Raw genomic sequence first — 24854 nt, 5'->3', positions numbered from 1 at the left:
ACAGTTACACCGTTAAGTTGTACTCAGCCTGTTTCATAGTTAATTAGTCACGTTGTATAAGTGAGGATAAATACGTACAATTCTTGTGAACGTTATATATTACTCACCGGGAATTCTTTGTAACATTATTATGGATCATAAATCATATGCACTGTAAAGCAGCCTATTGGGACGCTGATTCATTTTATCTGGAATAGCGGAAGAAAACCATGGAGAATAAGTTGACATACTTTCTAAATGATAATATACAACCGTGCTTTCTAAAACTTGTAAAGGGAAATGTAGTATCATCCTAAATGTCGTTCTTGCTTGAAAGTTTCAGTGAGTTCGTCGTATCGCTCGGGTATTGTTAGAGCTAACACAAAATTTTCCTCACACTTTCACTTGAATTTCCCTCTTCTTCCCAGTTAAAGCGTGTGTGTGTGTGTGTGTGTTGGGGGACTCCCGCCTCCCCTTCATTGCACCACTAGTCTTGTCTACTTGCGAGAAGATTTCGCTTCTGTAATAACGAGTCCTGAAGGGCGAATCAATTTTACCTCACGGTCGGCAGTTTACTCCCCTTGCTACTACCATCAACATACTCCATTCCTAGCCATTCTCACCCCTCTCACCCAACCACCCACCGCCCCTCTTTCCCCTCAACTGAGAGACAGTATTTGCAGAGAGTGGCGGTATCTGTAGGCACACACTGAAGAAAGTCAGGATGCAATTATGAAATAAATCACAAGCAATTAGCGATAGCTGCAATCCATGTTCATAACAGACACTGCAAATAACTTAATCAAATATGACTTATCTTCTCTATCCATCCATACTTATTTCTTTCCAGAAAGTAAAGTTTCTTTGACGTTTTGAGTGTGGCTTTATTTTTCGGTCATTATCATTACCTTGTTTGTTCGAATCACGCATATTTTCTCGACACAGTTCTGTGTTAACCCAAATTAATTTAAATTCAGTATTTTACTAGAAACTGCCATCGAAAATGTCACTATTTATGCGCAGTGTTATTTGGAAAGACATTTAAAAAAATACCTGTATTATATTCCGGTAAATGCGATATCATATGAAATATCAGAAAATAAATCTTATAAATGCTATACGATATAAAAATTATGAGGATTTTCAGCTGCCACATTTACATTTTCTAGCGACGAAAACAAACCTGTAGCATGATGAGAAATATATGCGTACTCTTTCTTCATTTTTAAAATATTTTATATGCATTTGTTTCGTTGTCGAAGAAATGATGAAGAATCAAGTTTAAAGTAAACAAAACAGTGCCACATCCTTTGAGTTGTATGGCTAAAAATTGTACGTTAAATACAGTAGATGTTGATATTATTAGATGGTAGCGTCCACAATACAACACAGACGTAATATAAGGTCTGCATAGTAAACTTGAAGAATAAAGGATGCATACATATTTCTGAAGTAATCATACGCATATTAAAGTTTGGAAGTAAAGCTACTATTATATTCAAAATTGCATATAACACATAAATCTTAAGGTGGTTCTATTAATTTGCATAATAATTACAGGTAAAATATAATTTATATCCTACACTGAAGTCAATACGGTATCTTACTTCCGTTAAAGAATTTAAATTATATTTGTTTGAAAATAAAATGATGAGGAAAGTACGTATTTAGACATAAGGTGGGTGCAGTAAGAGTAAATTATGGACACAAGGAATTCCATAATTTACACAAACCATTGTTAGCACAGGTAGATCTTGTAGAAGTAGGTCGTGAAAATGGGGTTGGAAGATGGTTGATTTCTGGATTGTTTCGCCGTGTAGTCTGGTAGAAGTATATCGATGCCTTGGAGGCAGCAAGGACCTCTGACACGTCGGTAAACTTCTACCAGACTACACGGCTTTGCAGCCCAGAGGACAGCAAACTTCAGACTCACCGCCGTGTTAACCTTCAATACTACGCTACAATTAATAAATCTGAGGGACAGCCAAGATGTTCAAGTAGTGCATGGAGTTAGATGGTATGTGAAATGAAAAACAGAAGCAGTCACAAGTAAAATTTCTGTTTCAGTCTCTGTACACGTAATGGAATTTTAGTCATTCTAATCGGCACTTATGGTATAGAGCAGATTATTGTTAATTGAATTTGCTTTGGACCTAATGTTAAATCAGACCAATGAAATAGAATTTTACTATTATAGCATGGATTATATTTAGGGCACACTTCTTTTTCCCTGTGCCTTTAACCCTACAAGTTTAAAATTTAATGTTCCTTGGAACATTTACGAGATAAGACCTAATTAATGAATGTTAGTGTTCCACAACAAAAGGTCCTAGAAAATTAAAATTTGACTAGTTATAAAACGTTGGTAATTTTTGCACCGCCTGCTTTAACATTGAATAACTCGGAATATGGTCTACTGAGTGTACGGATGTATTTATAAAATTAATTTAGTTCTCAGCATGAACGCCATTAATCGCATTAACCGGACGATCTTTGAAGCTGAGTGCTGCGTTTCCTTGAATGCAGTAACTGACTGTTTATGAAACATTCTAACTAACTAGATGGTTTGGGGAACGCGAATGTTCATCACCGAATTAACCAAAGCCCTCCACCGGTCCCTGTCCTGAGCCAACAAAATCCAGTCTCCTCCAACTCCTATCTCCCATAGATCCCGCCTGAGATTATTCTCCCATCTACGTCTAGGTCTCCCTTCAGGTTTCCCAACCATTACCCGGTGCACACCTCTTGCCCCATCCATGCGCGCTACATGCCCAGCCCATCTCATTCTTCTCGACTTAATCACCCTGACAATACTGGGGGAGGAGTACAGATTTTTAAGCTCATCATTATGCAGTTTTCTCCATACCCCATTCTCTTCTCTCCTAGACCCAAATATCCACCTCAGCAACCTGTTCTCAAACACCTGAGAGTGAGACCATATTTCCCACCCATACAAAACAACAGGCAAAATTATTATTATGAAACGTACGGGTTATAAATTTATGAGTATTGATTTAATGGGCGGAACCACAACTGCTTCTTTGTTAATCCTTCCAATTCACTGCATTTAATAATTTCGTTTGAAACCAAACATATCTCTGCAGTACATATAGCGTCGTTAAATATCCTATCAAGAATCCCAGTTTCCAAGATCATGTCAACATTCGAACTCGCTATGAAGTGAGCTAAGACCCAAGAGTTTCGATTTATATTGGCCACAGGTTAGTACCTGTGGCCAAGCGACCTGATTTGGCCGTCTCGCTTTAACTTACATTTCTTCCTGGTGTCGGAAACTAATTCAATTACATCTCAGGCATCACTAATTTAGTCTCACAGTGTACGGAATTATGGACCCAAATTTGTCACATTTTACTACCAGAATTCATCTGTGATTGGTTACGCCACTGTCCTTGAGCGATTACCCTTAGTCATTTCTTTTTAACCGGTCTTCGTCTATCCTAAACCTGCTTCGAGTTTTCTCACATCCCAGTAGAGCCGAACCTTCTTCCAAACTTTCCCTTCAAACTTACTTTCTGAGTCGTCTTTCCTGTTTAAACACTGTGACCAGTGGCTACAATTTCGCCACGGAGAGCTTAGCTACTTTTTTTCCTTTCTCTTGCAGTCTTCACCTCCGGTCTGGCCTGTTTATTTCGTGGTTTCTCTTAATGCCCTGTCCAATTGAAAGTACTGCCTATCTACGATTCTGTAGAGATTTAATGAAGCACTGCATCACTGTACTGCTGCATTATTGGTAAAGCCTGATTCCGTATTTAAAGGAGTACCATGTTCGTGTGTATTGATTATCTTATAAACTTTGAAAACTGACCGATTGTCTTGAAGTATTTTACTTAAATCATGCTAGTAGAGATTATTCCATTCTTATATCTTCTACTTTTGTTACTATCAGTAATACAAATATGACGTCCATATGCACGTTATGGAGTTCTAGAACGTGAACGTCGAGAAACTGATTATATGATAAAAATTTAAAGTAGTATGAATGTGTAGGTTGACCAGTGAAAACAGTAAAGAATTTGGTCTATTAAATGTGTAGTTATTGCTGACACAGATTAAAGTATCAGAAGGAAAATTTGTTTTTATAAATTCTTCGCAAAATTGCTGTTATGTATTTACCATTTCGAGTTGAACTGTTATGGTTAAACTTTACGTGATAGTTTAACGTGATCGAACTGATTTTTTTTCTGGTACATTGTATTAAGAAACTATTTTCTCTTATGGAGCAATATAAATACGACGTTTGTATTCCGTGCAGAAAGTTCAGAAATTTTCGAGTTCTGCATGCCTTACCTCCCCGTGCCTCTGTCATATGAACGTATTGTGAATGTGAAGAATAAGAAACCGCTTGCTTGGTTCGGATCCCGCATTTAGCTGAAAGTCTCCTCTGCTGGTCATCCTCGCGACTTTCACTGCTATGCCCATAATCGGGGTCAAACCAACGATGTTGGAACTCCAGTTAAAAAGTAGGATTAGAGGTTCTCACGGCGGTGAGTGTGAAGATAGCTGTCTTCTGGGAAGTAGCGCCGTGTAATCTGGCTAAAACCCAGAAGACAGCCATCTCCGTCAGAAAAATTGCCTCATTTTTATCATAATTTATTTCTGAATTAAGAAATCTACATCTACAAAATCAAAGCAGTTATGTAGCATCCACTGTAAGAAAATGTCTACATAGTTTTGTACATCTTCATTTACGAAATCATGCCAAGGCAGGGAGAACAACTAAATTTTACTCCTAGTTAAGTTCCAAGATGTTATCTAAGTATATCTTCCTCTTTTGTATTTTGTTCCCTTGTCTTCCCTGGATTCTTTCTGTCCCTGACCCTGATCCTGGACCCTGAAACCCCCATGCAATTTCCCGGGCGGTGGTAGAAACACTGCTTTTTCTCATCTCTATCTTACTTCTGTTCCGAGGGGTTTGAGATCGGCTGAATCATTACAACACAGGGAAGGAAAATTGAGGGTAGACCGAGGGTGAAGGATCTAAACTAAACGATGATAAGACTAAGAGGAAGGAGAATAGGAGAGGTAGCGCTGGGGGAAATGCGGGGAACACCTCTCCCAGTATTGTGGTATCGTAACACGTGGCGAAGTGTACTCGTCTGGAATTCTGAAACTTCCGTCAGGAGTGATGAGGCGCATACATGGGGATTGCTCGATTGTGAAATGACGAAAAAAGCGGGGTGGATCTCTGGAAGTAATATATTTTACTTCTATATACATTTTTGTAGCTACTGCATTGGAATAATAAAACAGCCTGTAATTCTTTTTGACATGATGTCTTTTCTAATTTGCATATCCCACGTCCGAAAGGAAACAGAGCTGGAAAAGTAATAATTTCCTTCAAACCGTCGTATGGCGTTGCATAAACAAAATGCATGTTATGTTGTTACCAAACTAGATACACATCATACGAGGTGCGATCGGAAAGTTTCAAGACTGTGTCAATAGTGGGCGGGCGAACCGGATGTAGTACAAGCTTCTGCCTTTAAGGGGTGCGGCCTACATTCATAGTGAATCAGTGTGCCAGCCGGCATCATCGAATTAGCATTTGTTTCTTAGTTACGGGCGTTTTGGTAGTGCATTACACCGACCCTCCTGCGATTTCGGAATGGCGTGTGCATCAAATTTTGCCAAAGACTCGCCAAAACGGCTACGGAAACCTATGAAATGCTAAAGCAAGCATTTGGGGAGTCCGCAATGGGTCGTGCACAAACTTTTGTGTGGCATTCACGTTTTAAAAATGGCCGAACCTCTGTCGATGATGACGAGCGTTCTGGACGACCATCTTCGAGCACAACGCCCGAAAATGTTACGAAGATTCGGCAGGCCATTCACGAAGATCGACGTCGTACCATCAACGTCTTGTGCGACATTGTTGGGATAGGCTATGGGACCTGTCAGCTGATTCTAAAGGAAGAACTCCACATGCGACGCATCATGACAACGCGCCAGCGCACACCGCCCTCGACGTTCGGCAGATTTTGGCCTCAAACACCATGGCCGTCATCCCGCACCCTCCTTAGCTCCGTGTGACTTCTTCCTCTTCCTAAAGATGAAAATTCAGCTAAAGGGAAGGAGATTTGAGACGATAGAAGAGATTCAGGCAGAATCGCAGATGGTACTTGACAGGCTGACAAAGAAAGATTTCCAGGGATGCTTCCAGGCTTGGCAGCGGCGCTGGGATCGTTGTGTTCACTCCCAGGGGAACTACTTCGAGGGTGATGGATGAATTTAATACCTGAGATAAGTGTACGGGTTTTTATAGGCGCAGTCTGGAAACCTTCCAATCGCACCTCGTACATGAGTAGTAAGGGTAGAATTACATTTAATTATTTAAAAAAAGAGAGAATTGTCATCGAAATTTACCATGTAGTTGGATTATTAGCGATTTAATTAAACATTTTTATCTATTAATTAATTAATTATTTTCTTTTCCACCAACTAAGGAACACGCGTCTCTAACACTAAAGTCTCCAGACATTTAAAATCGTTATTAAATAGTAATTTGTACTGCGATAAGATCAATATAGAAACATATATTTTAGTTCGAAGTTTTACTAAACGTGTCGGAGTAGTAGGACGTATGCTTCCAGTTCGGGACACCTTAGGTTCGACTCTTTCCTCGAATGCCGAACGTCGCAGGTGAGCGACCTCCTGCTACGTATTACAGAGGTCCCAATTTAAAGTAGCAGTTTGGAGATCTTCTATTTTGACTGGGGTCTTTCGTAGTTATCCTCAGTCCCGTGAGTAAAATTCGCAGGTAGTAGGCATAGGCCTGTCACTCAATAGGCCACGACTGCTTCCATCCTTCTTCTTTCCAGTTTGTTATTGATTATCCAGTCATTCGAAGCTCTGTAGACAAAGCTACTGACAGCGAAAATAACGCACAAAAAATAAATTGACCAGACACCGGAATAATAATTGAAACCGTCGAAGATTAAACATACAACAGGGCAGACAGAAGCTCTCTGTTATTCATTTAGTTTACTACATATTGTGAAAATTCTTAAAATAATAAAATACAGAGTAATGTAATGAAAATGTATCAACTGTTCTAACCGTTGTTCGTAAACTGTGGTGACACATATTTACTCTACATGTAAGTAGATTAATCTACAATCTACTGTTAAGATTAAAGAGTTTTAAAGCAAAACACGTATTAAGTAGGATTTGCGGATTTTACGGCGGTGAGTCTGAAGATTGCTATTTTCCGGGTTGTTGAAACGTGTAGTATGGTAGAAGTTTATCGACGTTTCAGAGGTCCTTGTACCTCCATCATCAGGGCGATCGCCTAAAAATGGAGGCACCTCTGACACGTCGGTAAACTTCTATTATACTACATGGCGCAACAACCCGGAAGACGGCCGTCTCCGGAACAAGTATTGAATGTCTTGCTTCTTGCATAGCAAAAGCTGATTTACGTGAACCAACGCACGTTCCTCAGATCCATGGGTCTGTGAACGACGTTGCTACGCGGATGCAGAATAGAACTGTGCAACTTCTGCTAGGAGACTGCTGCGCGGCTTTGAAGCATTTCATCTCGCACAGAACAGGAGATGACCAATTTCAGTTCCATTTATCCAACACCGCAGCCCTGGGGGCGGAGGAGGAAAGAAACCAATGTTACTCTACCTAGCAATGTAGGGGCAGTAACAATAAAGGAAAATAACAAGAAAGGGTGAGAGTGTTGATCAGAGATGAGCAAAGCAGGAAAAAGAGGGCGAAAGCGTGAGGGAAAGCAAATGGGTTTAGTGGTGTTCGCTATGAGCGGTAGTAGGAACATTTCCTTCGCAGATTTTATTGGGTTGTACGGCACACTGCCGGTGTTCAAAATGAGCAAACCTGATTCATGAACACTGTAGTTAATTCTGTTATCGTAGGATGAACACTATGGGCTAGCGCGCACGAGCGGTTTTTCTGCCGCAGCGGTAAAACTACCGCAACCTCATATTCTTGTTGCCTGTGAACACAGACGGTGAAATAAACGCATTGTGTGCGTTTTCTTTTCAGATGGGAGCTGGATTTTGTGGTGACAGTTGGCGTGTGCTCTAAGCTGATAAGTCGAGATATGGATTTTGTTGAGACTGTCGCTGTGTGCGCTTTTTGCTAAGAGCAAGGGCAAAACGTAGAAATAAATTTTGGTTCTCTCCACTTGTAAGTCAAAGGTTGTTGAAAGCCCAATTCCACAAGTTATATGAGGACCTGCGTATGTAGCCTAAGAAGTTATTCAGATAATTTTTTTTGTCAAGTTCCTTCGAGTTTTTGAGTAGAGTTTCACAGACCTCTATCCAATATTTCTCTTTAGTTTCTTTTACTGTACTCCGATATGGCCGAACTGTACGGTGCCGTAGTTTTCTCCTGTTCAGTTGCACCATGGTCGGACAAACAATGGGCGCCTTGCGGCTTTTTCACCGCTCGTTGCGCCCACACAGGTAGGGTTCTTCGTGTTCTATTGCCGTCTCTAGCCGCACCGCATCGAAAATGAAGCAGGTTGCGGCAGAAAATCCGCAGCGGTAAACCTACCGCGCATGCGCTCGCTTCGTATTGAAACACTGCGTTCCATCAATGCTGCAGAAAAGCGCTGCGGCCCAAACCGCTCTTGCGCGCAGGGTCTAACAATGCTGAAAGGGCAATCTTTTTATCGTCTATGGTCAGCTCGACCGTCGTGACCCCTTTCGGGGTTTTCTTGCGAAAGTACCACGGTGGTTTCGCCTTGCCTTCCGTGGCCAGTCTTTACCCACCAGACTGGAAGAGGAGACGCGGACAAACATCCGTGCCTTGAGTGGGACTCGAACCCACGGTCGCAGCGGCCAGGCGCATGAGGTCCATGCCTCAGACCGCGTGGCCACTGTGCCGGCTATGTTCATTTACCGTTAATGAAATTTTAAGTGTTGTTGCTTTTATCTTATATGCAGAGCCGTTATTGTCAATAGTTTGCAGAGTTGCAGTAAGGAAACTTCTACCAGACTTCAAACAGTGTGCATAATGCTTCTCTTTCCCCAGGGCTAAAGCGGCTGAAGCTTCAAGCTGAAGTCTCACCTCCAATTAGGGCCTAGGTCTATAATAAACGGATCTGGTGCTCGGGTAATTTTACATGGAATCGGACATTCTTTCACCCGATAGCGTACTTACGAACTCTGGCGGAGCACATTGTCAAGTGACCTGACACAACAGCCCTGGGGTAACGTCGTGTGGTTGCAGGGTAACGGTATCGTGACATGCAATTTACAGTGTGTTTAAGCAGTAAATAATTTTAAAGTGTAAAGCAATTGGTTACTTAATATTTTCCACGGTTTAGCGAATTCTTGGATTGCGGAAACCGGGAGCTATATAAGCTTTCTGTAACAGTGAGCAGCTACGCCTTATAACCGGCGCGAGCAGTTCACATCAGATAGCGGCACGTCCCGTAGTTGCGTGAAAAAAGGCATTACGTTACATTAGAGTCTGTTCTGTGGAATATATCGGGAATGGAGTGTTATGCTTCGACACATCAGTCTGTTAATTAATTGACAAACTAAGTAACTGGCTAACTAAATAACTTTACGGTACAGAGCCTTTCTTGAAAATAAAGAACACTATGGATTCCTTATTTGTATGGAACCAGAAGGTTCATCACCGTATCCGCAAAATTCCGCCATTGGACCCTGTTTTTAGCCAATACAATGTAGTCCTGCTTTTTACACTAAATTTATGCAAAATCATATTCAATATTGTCATTTCGTCTACGATTTGTCTTTGTCCTGGAGGCTATTTAACTAAAATTTTACATAAATCTCACGTCTCCCATTCGTCCTACATAACCGATCATTTGTTTCCTTTAATTTATTGTCGCCAATGATTGTCTTTTATCGTTTAACCCGTTAATGTGGACAACCTTGTGTAATGGTTTCTAATCAGTGACCCGTGTACCTGTAATAACCGATGGTGTGCTGTAGATCCTTAAACATTTTAGGAAACATTAGAAAGCAACCCTTGTAAAACCAATTATGTAATTACTTTACTGTGATCCGATAGAAGTGGCCCATCCAGTCTTGGACCGCTCGAACATCGGGATCGCGGGTTCAAACCCTGCTTGAAGAATATTTTGTGCTCTCTTGTCCCATTTGGACACAGGCCTTGAGATGAATTGATCGATTGTTCAGTCGATGCTGAGCAGTTAGAACTCATATTTTGTGTTCGGTTGTTCTTGGGTTCAAATCTCGACCCGTGTGTCGACTATCTTAACTGAGGTATTCATGATTTTCCGTAGTCCCTCCAAGAAAATGCGGTGATGGTACCCTAAACAGGCAACGACCTCTTTCTCTCATACCCTTATCTATTCATTATTTGCAATCATATAATTCGACGCATGTGGACTGAAGTTCTAACTGTGTCGTCAAATAAATAAATAAATATATGCTTCTAAGCCTATGAAAACCAGCATCTGCACATGGACCAAATCGAGTTATGGTTAGCTTTGATTCGGTTCTGCTGTTTCGACACGTGTTGGCTGCTGAGAGCTGCCGATAATACTACGTTTCCAATGTTCTTATCAGTTGTTTGCCGACATTTATTTATGACGGAAATGTCCGGCGACTTAAATTTTCGTACGACTGGTGTATTAAGCTTTAATTTGGACATTAAAACTGAATAATGAAGGGATTAATGTCAGTGTTGCATTCAGAGGTACATAACCAACTCCGTCACTGTATAATTTTCGTTTTACGAGTACATCAGAGTTGTTGCCGGTGAAGTTTGTGTAATGCTATTCATCTCCTCTTGGTACTAATAACAAAACGCCCATAAAATCCGAAACCATGGACTTGAATTCACGCTGTAATAAGATGGAAATGTTTTTTTTTAAAAAAAAAGCTTTTCGTCACTCGTGTGGGAAAATATTGCTTACGTTTTGAAATTTAAAATGTTTCGCTCTGATTGATTTCTGTTGCATAACACTCCAAGATTCCAGTTGAGGATACTTCTTTTATTTAACCTCGTAAACAGTGAAGAAAATGGCGACAAATTTTATTATTGTATTGGAAGATGTTATGGCCTGCCTTCATGTGAGGTTTACATTCAAGTACTTTAAATAAAGTAATGGAATACTTAATAATATATTAACTTGCGCGGAAAGCTAATATTCAGGGTTCTGCGTTCATTATTGACTCACTTGCTGTATTGGTTGTTTTATAGATCTAAAAGTGGTTCGTCGACGTAATATTACATACGTTGACCTTAAATTTAAAGTAGAAACTTATATTTTTGTATTGAAATGTTTTCAACTGCGGATGTAATAGTTATACCGTCGTAACTTAAAACACAATATTATAGCTACAAATTACAATTTTTACTAATTATTTCTTTGGGTTACAAAAGACTGCTAATATTTGAAATTATGTTTCCAAAAGACACAAAACTAAATTTACCACACTTGGATCCGCCTTACGTCCATGCAATAACCTAATCTCTACCTTTAGGATAACCATCCACATCTACTGTGGATGAATTCTGTATTACTGATGGCCGTACAGAAATATTTCCGAGGTTCATTATTGAAATTGCAATGAATACTGTTTCTCAGGCTGGGCCATGAGCCACTCACCTTGGGGATGATTTATAAACAATATTCACACATAATTTTATATTCCTTTCTTCAGTGGTCCATTAGTTATCTTTGTCAAACTGAAAGCTGAATTTTTCACAAGTCCCCAATTTTGTTTAATAGGAAATTTGTACGTATTAGGTTGGGATGGCTTCCATCAGTGAGCTGATCCAGCTGAAAGGATGGACACACAGACACAAACACTGATAGGATTGTGATCTTATAAGCCTACTTTATTTTTCTAAGAAAGTAAAGTAGGCTAAAAAATCAGTTCGGTAACAGATGGAAAGTTTGAATGTTCATTCCGTGGGAGGCGCCATTTCCTACTCGATTCTGAATTATACGTTATCTATCATGACGTTTCAAATTTTGTCCAAAAATCCAGGTCCGAGGGCAGATGTCTCATTCTCTAATATGAATAGAATAAAGCTTGTATTGACCAGAATGAAGGTCGTGAATTTCTGTTCCGGTCGATTTATGACGTTACTTTTTAAGCGGTTCCGCAAGTGTGTGAGGTGTTGGTGTCCAGTTATTCGCAGCAAGGGCCCCGTTTCTTGTCTTACTTTGCCACTGTGTCAAGAGCGACTGTAGGTTCACACAACCTTCCATTAAACTATTATCGAAGCGTGAAGCTCGCCACTGCATGTTGTATCCTGGATAAAAAAATACTTGGAGTTTTATCACCATTGCCGTTTACGCCCTTATGATGTGATGTCTGTTAGGAATAACTTAATCCTCCAGTTTATTATCTCATAATATGGACATAACCGTAATCACAATTATCTTCCCGGCAAAATGGCGGATCTAAACTCTGTAGTAGCATAATTTCCACAACTCTACGTGATTCCTAACTGAAATAACCGGTAACTTGTTGGAGTGGCTGGATAATTATGGACATTAATCAGTGGTGAATTTAAAATGCATTTTACATAAAAAGTTGCTAAGACCATCCGAGGTTAATGACTGACAGTGTGGGCGATAAATGTTTGCTTAGAAAAGACACGCGTTCAATAGGACATGATAATTTATAGGTTGATATCCAGTTATGGTTGGCAGATGGATCGGACTGGCTGCACAGCTACAGCGGCGAGTTCGTTTTGAGTGAGAGACTTCAAAGCAACAGAAATAAGCTTAGCCAGACTATACGATTTCTTCATAGAACACTGCTTCGAAGGAAATGCACGAAATTTTAGTGTTCTCAGTAACAGTCGTTCTTAAGTTTTGTTAATTTCAGTAGAGCTCTGTCTCGCCTGTAATATATCGTTGGCTTATTGCAGAGGTTACTAATTGCGGAACTCTGTGGGGTCCAGAAGCGTTTTGATTGCGCTTTTATAGCTTGTTTCTTAGTTTTGTCATCGTGTCTCTCTGTCCGCACGTAATCACCTTTAGATTAGCTGACCGATTTCGATCAGACTCGATGTAGTAGACATATGCTAAATGTTGAGGAGACACGTGGTTCTTGAATTACTTTGTTTATTTTAAGGGCCGGCTTATTGGTAGGCAACTACTTTTACATGTTCTTTTGAGTCCTTTGACAGATTTCGATTGAACTTAACATACAGTGCATTATAGTCTAGTAGTAGGCCTATTGCCGTGCGAACTTTATTTTAAATAAACAGGATACAACACGTTTTATCAAGAAACGTAATGCAATTCTCCATTCTTCTTCGTGATCTGCAAACTCGCCACTCTCCACTTCATTTCGCCAAAAACGTTCAGGATGCATGTCTTGTTTATCTCATCCGCCACAATTATTTTTATAAAATTATTTTATTTACAAAAATGTTTAATTACAATGGTCGTCATAGACCATAATTATTTCGTCCAGTTCCTTCTACTTACATCATTTTTAAACCCGCCTCCCAGTGGTATATGTTAATGTTATCTACCAAAATTGTTTATGCATTCGCTGTTTCCCACATGTGTTACATATTCCAGGTCGATCCTAGCCTCTTAGAATTCTCTGTCAAAAATTTGCAAGGAGACCTGTCTATATTACGAAATTCCGAGTTATCCTACATTCTAAATTTTTCAGTTGTTTTATTATTCTTAGGGCCAACTGTTTGTTCGAGCACATCAGTCTCTCAGAGGAGACCGTGCAGGCGTCAGAACTATGGAAACAGATACCAAAATTATTGCGTTGTATAGGCTATACTGATCATCGGATTGATGTTTTTCGAATAGATAATAACAAGCATTTCCAGAATTTATTCGTGTCCTAATTTCATAATGAGCCGTATCTATATTTATTGGTGTTCTTTCCAGATGCTTATATTTTTAAAAATATTAAAATGATTCTGCCATTAGCGAAGTTAAAAAAATCTTGGAAGGCTTGCATTTATAGCAACGTAAATATGAAATGCCTTACAACACTTAAAAATTAAATAACTCGGGTGAAGATGAATGATGAAGCGATGGAAGATGATTGTTGCGTGTAGAATGGTAGGAAGAAAACATTTGCAAGAAATAAAAGAGAGGAGAAACGCCTTGGCTCCCGTTACTGCAACGCATGGCGAAGCATTTCGCGCGGTGAACGCTGATATGACCCTGGTGCGGACCGGGACATGAGCACACGTCTCTGTTGATTCGGCGCAGTCAACTGTGCAGGTTTCATGATAGAACAGCGGGGTGCAAATTGCTCCAAGATGTTCATTGGGAATGCGTGATGGCAATTTATCGTCTTCGGACAGCTCATCTGCCTACAACGGTATCTATACGTTTTTATTTTGCTTCGTTTGTTTATTTATTTACTTTTTGCTGTGGTTGACGACAATTTTCATATGGTGACGACGAAGATGGCGGGCGTCTTCGCTTAGCGCTAACTCTTCTCCCATTTATTCGGCTCAAATTTTGATCAGTACACACTTGAGGTTCTCACGGCGGTGAGTTTGAAGATGGCTGTCTTCTGAGATGTGCTGTGTAGTCGGCGTTTCAGAGGTCCTTGCTGCTTACATCATCATGGCGATGACTCATAATACGGCATTGATCTTTCTAGTGCAAAGTCAAGAAACGATAAATGACGATTATATCAACGGTAGTCTTTTTATGCGCATTAATCAATGAACATTACATTATTTTGTTTATAAGGAACTAAGCCTTCAGAACTTTTTTCAGCACTAATTTTTGTTCAAGTAGTCCTCCGTGGGCACGCCTATACAACCCAAATCTACGCTGGACAGAGTTACAGTTCCTCCCGTATGCAGTATGTACCTATCACAGTCAAGATGGCTATGAGCGCTTCAGTGGTCCGCCGAGAGCAATACCACACTATCAGATAACTGGACAATTTTTGAAAATGTCTTTCGATGCACAAGTGTCCACTTCGATCTCCAGACCCCCCCCCCCCCACCCCCACCCCGTGAATATGTTCGATTACTCGAGGAATGGAATGGCTCAAGGGTGATGGTGTGGAAATCGATCTGTTAAGTTCATTTTCACGTACTCATCTCAGTAATGTTATGAAGTTCTCCACTGCTTCGCAAAAATTGCCTTACCGCCATTCAAGACTGTTATGTCACAAGCAATAAAAATGGCGTCTCATCGCTCATTGTTTAGTCAAAAATTATTAACACTTTTGTTGTTATTTCTGTTTCTTATGGCACCGATCATGCAATTTTCATATCGAACAGATTTTGCTCTTTTCAATTACTTTTCTCAGAGGTTTCCTGCTGATTTTTCAAGTTTGCTTAATGCTGCAAATCTCTTTTGAAGATTCTGGAATCATATGTGTTTCAGCTTCTGGGGTTCGGGGGTGGGGGTGGGGGGCTGCTCCCCTTTGGCAGAACTTTGGGATTTTTGGAGACGAAATGTGTATGAGACTGGTTGTGATGAAAAGAAATGTAAGTTAGCCCGCAAACTTTTCTCGTGCACACATTCAACGTTTGACCTGAAAATATAATCGGAAATGGTAGAGAACCGAAAAATCTGTATCGATATATTATCACAATTATCGTATCATGTAGAATTATCGACGTCGATTTACACACGCACACACAACGAAGCATCCTTTTCTCTCAGTTTATATTTCTTGTTTTGAGCTAATAAGAATATACTTTAAGGAAATTGGTAGTCCTGAAGTAATTTTATATCGAAGTGAAATTAATTTTTCAAACAAGACTAAAAATTTTGAATTGTTCGTAAGGCAGCTGATAGGTCATAATTCTAAACAATTTTTATTTTGGTGAACGTTTTTCGAATATTTCATGAAGAAACTGATAGTACTCAGCAATTTCTGTTGTGAATAGAATTTATTTTTCTGAACCAGCAGTAGTGTAGATGTAGTGACAGAGTTCCAGTATTATTTCGTTCATCGTTAGAATTATTTTTTACAAAATATTATTAACAAGAAATTGTTCCTTCATTTAGAGGAATAAACAGCCGTTGATGTATTGTCTGTATTTCTCACTCCCAAATTAATTACGAAGTACTGTATTATGCTTTGGAAAAGCACTTCCGTACCAGTCACAATTTTTTGTGTTTTGGTTAAGCCACACGAATTATTTGAACATAATAATATTAATTTGTATTTTAAAGAATTGACGTCAATTCTTCTTTTTATTATAAAATTGAAGTAGTAATGATGAGCATAAATGCAGACCCTGAAGTCTCTACTTTAAAATTTAGTTTTAAGTAGGGGTGACAGCCATTAAAATCCGAATTCAGTTTTTAAAATTTTCCGACATAGAAAGGTAAAAAAGTGAAAATTGAAGACACCACATTTCTTAAATTTTGTACTCCCACAGCTGAATATAGAGACCAGTGCTTCTCGGCCATGAATAATCAGGTTCACTCACAATTACTTAGTTTCAAGGTCAAACGTTTATAATGCACAGCATAGTGGCCGAAGGTAGATCGCACTTAACTTTCTTGCTCCTGTAGAAGGAAGGAGCACTTTGTTGGTTAATTCACTCAATTTAAGCGATTCTGTGGCCGCTCCATAACTTGGCAATTTCGTGTAACATGTACCTGTTGGAAGTGAGTCGCCCACCAGAGCAGCCGAGGATCTTCTCTCAGACTTACCAACTCTAATATTGCAGTATCTTGAACCCTCCGATACAACTTTCTCGTTCGGACCGTACCCAATTAGTGGGCACTTTATGACACCCTGAGGGCCTTCCCCTTCCTCGTCCCACTTTTCTCATCAGAGCAGTTTACCTCCTCTATTCCACCCTCACAACAAACTTCAAAGACTCAACTGCCATTTTGACTATCGCCATCTGGCGGAAACCTGCCTCAACTTGTTACTTGTATTCACTATTATTTCATTATAAAAGGCACTGAAAGCAGACAAGAAATAGGTCCGGCAGTAAGACCAGTTATCTGTACAAGAACTTGTAAGGAGTTGGCGCCGAGCGGGTTGGTCTAGTGGTAAAGCGCTAGACATGTATTTGCGACGTACCCGACTTAATCCCGGCGTGGTTACCAGCTGCTTTTATAGAGGTTGTTAGTTGTTTGCCCAAGCCTCTACACATCAAAGACACAAAAGTACCTTTAAATTTTATGAGGACGTTTCCGTACAAATCCTTAAAAACGTATCCTTCTTAATCATTCCCACATCTCATTCGACGCTATATAACCTCTGCGTAGACGTCGAAAATAACATACGAGGAGGAGTCAGCAGATTACTCTTCACGCGTTATCTACATTGGCTATATATAACATGAGAGGATAAAGTGTATGCCATGTCCTTTGGTCTGTCTGCCCGCATGTCCTTCGTATACGGGATGTACATTAAAGCTGTCGAACGAATTTAATTTGGTCCTTGTGGGTCCGTTGTAATCCCCAATTTACTTATACGGAAAAATAGCCAACCACCTGGGTAGAATTTTGAACCAAGGATATTTTTCAAATGAGCTCTGTTAGCGCTAAATTCTACACCATGAAGCCTGGTAGCTTTTCATATGCATTAATTATATTCCTTGGTTAAGTTATCTATGTTTTAGTCTGTTTTGAAAGGATTATCACACTGTTGTTTCATTTAATGACATATCGAGTTAGAAGTACATTTATCATAAAAGTAGTTAATAACTGATGTTTAATTTTAATCCTATTTTTTTCAAGTAAAAGACTTTTAGAAGTCGACAAATGGCATTGTGCCAAATTGCATCTGATGGGAGTGAAAACGCAGCCACAGATATGAAGACTGGATTAACAGTCGAGGGAACGAGACAATACAAAAAGTAACTTGACACTGGAGTTTGCGTTACCTTCAGAAGTGTTTCTTTAGACATTTCTAATTATGCCACGATTGTTCAGCAAGGCGCCATTTAAATGTTATATATTCCATAAAATACATTAGAACTCTCTACCTCTGCTCTTTAACGTTGGTCGATGAGACAACTTTGGAATAACGGCAATAACCATTCAATGAAAACAGTTGAAAGAAACTTTCCAAGTTGATGGGCAAAAACGCCACCCGAGCTGGAAATAATTTATAGGAAGCTTTCAGAGACCCTTCAACAAGAAATAGGAATTCAGCGTCAACTCTTCAACAGTTTCAAAAACGTAAAAATAAATTTAAGAACTTGTCTTACAAGAATATCGTATCTTCTTGTTTGCCTTTCGCATTTTCATAGCTTCCCCATTCCCATACGCCATGACTGTTCATCACTCCAGTCTACTTTTCTTCTGTCCTGTCGCTTTCTGAATTCCATCTAACCATCATTTCATTTGGTGACCTGTGGATCAGTTGTTTGGCCATCTGTGTTCTTAAAGGGATGATTGAGGTTCTCACTGCGGTGATTACGAATATGGCTGTCTTCTGGGTTTTGGCGCGATGAATTCGTCGCCCTGATGATGGAGGCAGCAAGGACATCTGAAACTGTAGTAAACGGCTACCAGGCTACACGGCGCAACAACCCAGAAGGCAGCCATCCCAGGAAAAGGATTTGTTCGTTGCCCACTATCAGCAAATCTACACCGACTCTATGCTTACCCAGCTGAATGTCCAATGGGGTCGGAGAGTAAAATAGCCAGAACTAGAAGCTGATCCTTCCCAATCTTGTGTCGGAATACGTCGTGCTATACTCATTCCCTTTTACACCTTGATGGACGTGTTCAGTTACAGTGTAATTTTTGTGTCCTCCATTTATTTATAGGGAGCCGGGATAGCTACGGGTTGGATGACTTGGGTTCAATCCCCGGCAGGGGCAGAGGATTTTTTTTCTCTAGCCTTTGCGTCCAGACCGGCTCTGGGGCCCACCCAGCCTCCTCTACAATGGGTACCGGGGTCCTTTCCCGGGGGTAAAGCCGGCCAGGGCGTGATGCTGACCACTCATTCCCATCTGGTGTCGAGGTCAAGAAAGAGTAGGAGCTATACCTCCACTCCCCCAAAATGACCTACAAGGCGTATAGCGGGACGGCTTTTTTTAGTTGTTTATAGGGCTTATATATCTTGAAGGTTACATAATTTTTTTCTTATCTTGTGCATAGAAATATTATTTCGTTTTCCACCCGAGAGTAAACTTGAACATTTTTGTGTTATAATCTGACAACAAAACTCGAAAGTTTAACACCGTTATTACTAAATTCTGCCATTCGATACGTTCCAAACATTCTGTCCGGTCGTGAGATCATGGCCATGTACGAGATTACCTCGGAAGTTTTTTAAACGAATAATATTTTTAATGTGAAAGGTTGTTAACCCTGCGCCTAAGTCCCAAGCTAGAAGACCAGTCTATGTCAGCTGTCCGCTACTGATGTATAAAGTGTCCGCTTCTGATTATCCAATAGAATATTTCGCAGCTGCTATTCATATTTGGGTTGAAAATTTTCTAGTTCTCAATATCTGGCTCCTCAGTCAATACACCCTCAAATATATAGTGAAACTTAAATAAACTGTTTACAAATTATTTGTTTAAAAAACGTTACGGATTCGCGGACCACCGATGTACTGTCAATAGGCTCTACATAAGGCTGCATGTATTGTAGAGTCGTGCCTGTAATTGATTCTTGTCATGATTCTGCTTAGTTGGCATCCCTTGTTCACAGTGTTTGTCACTAATTAAGAGTGAAATGTGTGGAAAATATTTGAAACCATGTTTTATATTTCGTTTTTTACGTACTTTAAACTGATTCAGAATGGCACATTTTAACTAGAGACTAGTATTTTGAAACAGTTTTTTACGTAATTGAATCTGGTGGTCAGTCGCATGGCGTACTATATAGGCTAGTTGCCGAGGATTATTTTAATAATTGCATATATATAAGACAGGAAAACTTTTGATGGCTAAACAGTCAGTGTACATAGACAGACACGTATATGTTAATTTACAGTTACGTTAGTCACGAAAAGACAGTTTTGCAACCAAAATATGGATATATCCTTGCAAAGGGACGGTCCTTACTAAAATATAAATTCTGTGGAATCGAATACAGTCTCGGTGATTCTGTAGATTAACTGGAAGTGAGCGCGGTTTAGTTTGTAGTATGGTAGAAGTTTACCGACGATCACCCTGATGATTCAGGCAGTAAGTACATCTGAAAGGTCTGTAAACTTCCGCACGGCACTAAAACTCAGAAAACAGCTACATTCTTACTCGCCGCCATGAGAATCTCTAACCCTGCTTAGTGTAACTCCATTGTTTGTTAGTGTACCTGGGACTGGCATTTTATAGACGTTTTTACTATCAACGGAATTCCTTTGCCTACAAGCCGTTGTTATTGAACTTGGAAAACAGCCTGCGCGTTTCGAATTCCAATTATGGGGTAATCGCCGTGTGGCTACGGTTTATGACTCTTTGTCATCCGTCCATGAATATGACGGACAGGTGTGCAAAACATTCCCAATTGCTTTATGGGGCGTCCCCACTCCTGGCTATCCATGGAGCTGAATGCTTCAGCAGCATTCATAATGATCGCTTTCAGGTACATACCGCTAATTTGTACCGATTACAAACTATGCCACATAACATTCATATTTCGCCAGGTAAATCACTTTATGTATGATTTGAAGTTTTCACAGAGGTGATTATGAAGATTTCTGTCTTCTGGGTTGTTGTTGGTAGATGTTTACCTGATGATGGAGGCAGTATGACCTCTGAAACGTTGGTAAACATCTACCAGACTACACGGCGCAACAACCCAGAAGACAGAAATATTCATATAAAAATAGTTATCGTCCTGATGATGGAGGCAGCAAGGATTGCCGTCACGGATATGATACTTACAGAAACAAGCTCGACAGTCTTGGAGATGGTGTGAAATCCGCGTCAGTGACAAACTCGTTGATTGAATCCATGGGTTAAAGCTTTTATTTGCAAGTGTCGTAACTGAAAGTTTGCCTCCTTTCGGCCGTTGTTAACTGTATCTGGTTCTATATCTGATGCTTTCGACTACCTTCCCTTTAACACGTATTTATCACCTCGTAAGTTCTCAGAGAAACACTGTTCTGGCTGGTAGGCACGCTATTGTGATGGGTTTATAAGGATTTGAGGTTTGTACGGCGGTGAGTTTGAAGATGGCTGTCTTCTGGTTTGTCGCTCCGTGTAGTCTGGTAGAAGTTTACCGATGTTTCAGACGTCCATGCTGTCTTCATCGCCCTGATGATGGAGGCAGCATAGACCTCTGAAACGTCGATCAACTTTGACCATACTATACCGCGCAACAACTCAGAAGACAGCCATCTTCGATGGATTTATACGTTGGCACTTGGATGTAGGATGTTAAAGGTGTGGTTGTCACTGTGGTGGAGCACTGAAGTGTGAAGGCGAAGGCCGCCATCACTATCATGAAGTTTGTACTGAATTACATAAAAATCGATCAATTGGAACACGTCAAGGTAGATACGTGGAACTTACTGTGATCGGGAAAAACTACGACAATTAATTCACTTCAGCCGAAGCTCGTTAAAATAATGTCGAAGAATTCATTCTGTACCGCAAAGAAATCACAATACATCACCATAAAGAGATCAGTTGGTTAATGCCTTGTAAAGAAATAATCCCTGTTTACACTGACAATCACACAAAACCCATAAATACAAAACGCCGAGTTACTGAATGTTAAAGCAGTTGGTATATATATATATATATGCGCAAGAAAATTGTACTACGAATGACCTTGAAAAGCTTTACGCCCCTTATTCTCAAACAGTTTGTGTGATCTTGTCGTGGTCTTGCCATGTCCTTGACCCATCCGTGACCTCATTTTAACATGAGTATAGTCAACTAGGTATTTACGGTTTGGGGGAAGTAAGCGTGAAAAGATATGACCTAGAGAATTTTAAAGAACTGTATCTCGCAAACTATTCTGCCGATCTTGTTGTGACTATGATATGACCTTGACCTATACATGGCCTCATTTTAACATGAGTATGGTCAACCAGGTATTTACGATTTGGCAGAAATAAGCGTCAGAATATATGACCTTGAGAATTTTAAAGACCTCTCTCTGGTACATAACCTAATCTAATCCAACACACTGATCTGACCTGACCTAAACTAAACTAATCTAAACTAATCCAACTTAACCCATAGCACACTAACCTAATCTAACATAACCTAACCTAACCCAACCCACCCCAACCTAACGTAATCTATCCCAACACAATTTTGGCACTGATTATATATTGCGACCTATACATGACCTTGACCTATCCATGACATTTAAATGTTGTCTGCAATGTCACCCAGATTCGTACAGTTCTTACCACTGTGCTTTAAAGGGTTACAGCAGTGCAGTCATGTACAGTTCAGCTTCCGTCTTTCACTTCCATTTTTATCCTTTTTTCTTGGACCTTCCTGTACGTTATAAAGAAGGGTACAGTCTTTCACACACGGACACAAAGGCGCACAAGTGAGTGTTATGATACAGAAGCTTATTTTTCCTTATGAAACAAGAAACACGTTGGGGAGACATTAGATCCGTTTACTGTTTCTTTTGCCAAACAGCCGTCGCCATGCAATAAGGACACGGCGTTTTGTTATTGGTGTGTGGTCTGTATTAAAGAAGACTTCAACATGTTAGGTGATAGAGGTCTGCCGTGTTGTTAAAAGATGTAAGTAGACAGAAGGTAAAATTTCCTATAGCCGTATGAGACTTGAGGTTCTGACGGCGGTGAACATGTCGATGTCAGCCTTCTGGGTTACAACGCCTTGGGGACTTACAGCTAGACACCGATGTTTCGGAGGAACATACTGCCTCATTCATCAGACCTGAAGATAGAGACAGGAAACATATTAAACGACCATCTCTGTACAAGTACTATGAATTTGTGTGCCTGCATTTATTTATTCATGTCCTAGTGATATGATTAGATATTTATGATATTTTTGGATATGTGGCTGCATTGTAGGCAGGTAGGACTAGTTAGGTTTGAGGAAGCTTTGTGGCGCCCGGTGATTGAATTCTGTGTTGGAAACGGTTTAAGATACAATGCCGTGGCTACAGATTCCCATTCCTTTACCATCTGGGATATATTGACCACTGCTGGACGTATTCCGATTAGATTTATGTATCTACTTCTATGTGTGTAAAACGCTAATAAATGAACGTCAGAATATTTTACATATTGGGCAACAGAACACGTGTCATACATACATTATACATACAACTAAGCCAAAGTTCCTTGATAATGATATTTGAATCGATTTTATATATTTCGAAAGACAGTATCAAGTAGTATGTCTGTGTGTCAACGTAGTCGCAAATGAGAGAAAATAAAAGGAAGCGAAACGACTATATTCTAAGATACAAAATTAGGAATGAAACTGTAAAATTTAATATAGGCCTAGATGTTAAACCGCGAAATGAAAAGTTGAAAATTATCAAAGATTTCCAGGGATGTTTCCAGGCTTGGCAGCGGCGCTGCGATCGTTGTGTTCACTCCCAGGGGAACTACTTCGAGGGTGATGGATGAATTTAATACCTGAGATAAGTGTACGGGATTTTATACACGCAGTCTTGAAACTTTCCGATCGCACCTCGTATATGTGTAAGGTGAACGTTAACGGTGGCAGTGATAACTTATATTTGTTTATTTAATGACTTTTATTTAATCGCATAGGCTGTACATTGTCGAAGGACAAGATGAATGGTGAGCTGAGACGAACGTTGATGTCCATTAAACAAAATATAAACAGATTTAAATGGTGAATACTGACACCGTAGATATCTAAACTTTCATTTCCGTAAAAAAATTCAACATATACATGTGCATACACATATTTGTATTTTATACATACCTGCTTTAAATTAACACATGCAATTTGTTCTAGACGAAAAGTGCAGGACAGCACATACTACGTGCAGCCATTTATGACCTGAAACACAATTCAGAATTTCATTTTACGTATTATGTGCACTACGCCGATACTGAACTACTTTTCCGTTTCGGCTTTAAACAGTTTCGGAGTACTATGAGTTATTTTACGTTTGTTTCCACACTGTTCTCATGATCTGCAAGGCTTTCTGATAAAGGCAGATTTCGTTCAATCTAGGTTTTGAAGTCGATCGCATTTTGGGTTCATGTTTTCGACCATTTTTTCACCGGTGTCTCTCCGTTTAACACGTGGCTTTGTTGCAGAACATCTGCCTCACTGTTGTCGCCCCTACGGAGTGAAAGTTTGAGAAATACCAAACTTTCTCTTGTCATTTAATTACTGCAAAGGGTACAGAGGTACGAGTAACTAAACGTACAAAGCAGGGAACAAAAGACTTTCAGAAGTACAGTTAATGACATTTGCTAGTAGACCTGCCTTCATATCACACAAGGAACATTGTTCAAAACCATACATATGTACATTGTCACGAGTGGTGAGTGCTGTGTGACTACCACGCAGTCACCGCACGTCCTAGTGGAGTGGTTTGCTCCCTGCTTCGTATTCGGGAGGTCCTGGGCTCCATATTTCCGCCCGGAGACCCGCTATCCTTACTGAGGTTTTGTGGTTTTCCTCAGTCTCTCCAGGATAGTATCTCAAATTAGGCCACGACCGCTTCCTTTGTCATCCTTTTATCCGACGCAGATACTAAAGGCGTCGCTAAATAAACTAGGCTAAAAAGATAGGTTTATGCAGCTTTTCCCCCAAATATGTTAGATGAGCCCTGAAATATATTTATGCTGGTATGCAAAGTGATTGTTAAAATTGTCACATTTGAATAGAAATTGAAATGGTTTCGTAACTTTTCTTAAATCTCTCTAATATGAAGTTTAATTAAAATCGGATTATTCATTCTCATGCTGATTCCTGCGACAGGTGGCAGATGATGACGCTTACGTCACATCAGCGTATACACTCCCCTTATTCTTCCCACGACGCCCTCATTCCTTCCTGGAAAA

General features: G+C 40.0%; 1 protein-coding gene across 4 annotated transcripts in view; it reads left to right on the top strand.

Moving 5' to 3' along the window:
* Nucleotides 1–24854, top strand: part of LOC110837427 (UPF0415 protein C7orf25 homolog) — a 306526-nt gene that overhangs the window by 88179 nt on the left and 193493 nt on the right. The window lies entirely within an intron of this gene.

The sequence above is a fragment of the Zootermopsis nevadensis genome, unplaced genomic scaffold, assembly GCF_977971745.1.
Source record: "Zootermopsis nevadensis isolate Lab colony 2312 unplaced genomic scaffold, Znev_1.0 Znev_ptg000018l, whole genome shotgun sequence".
Classification (NCBI taxonomy): Eukaryota; Metazoa; Arthropoda; class Insecta; order Blattodea; family Termopsidae; genus Zootermopsis; species Zootermopsis nevadensis.
Note: the sequence above shows the minus strand (reverse complement) of the source record. Positions and strands in the feature narration are given on the sequence as shown.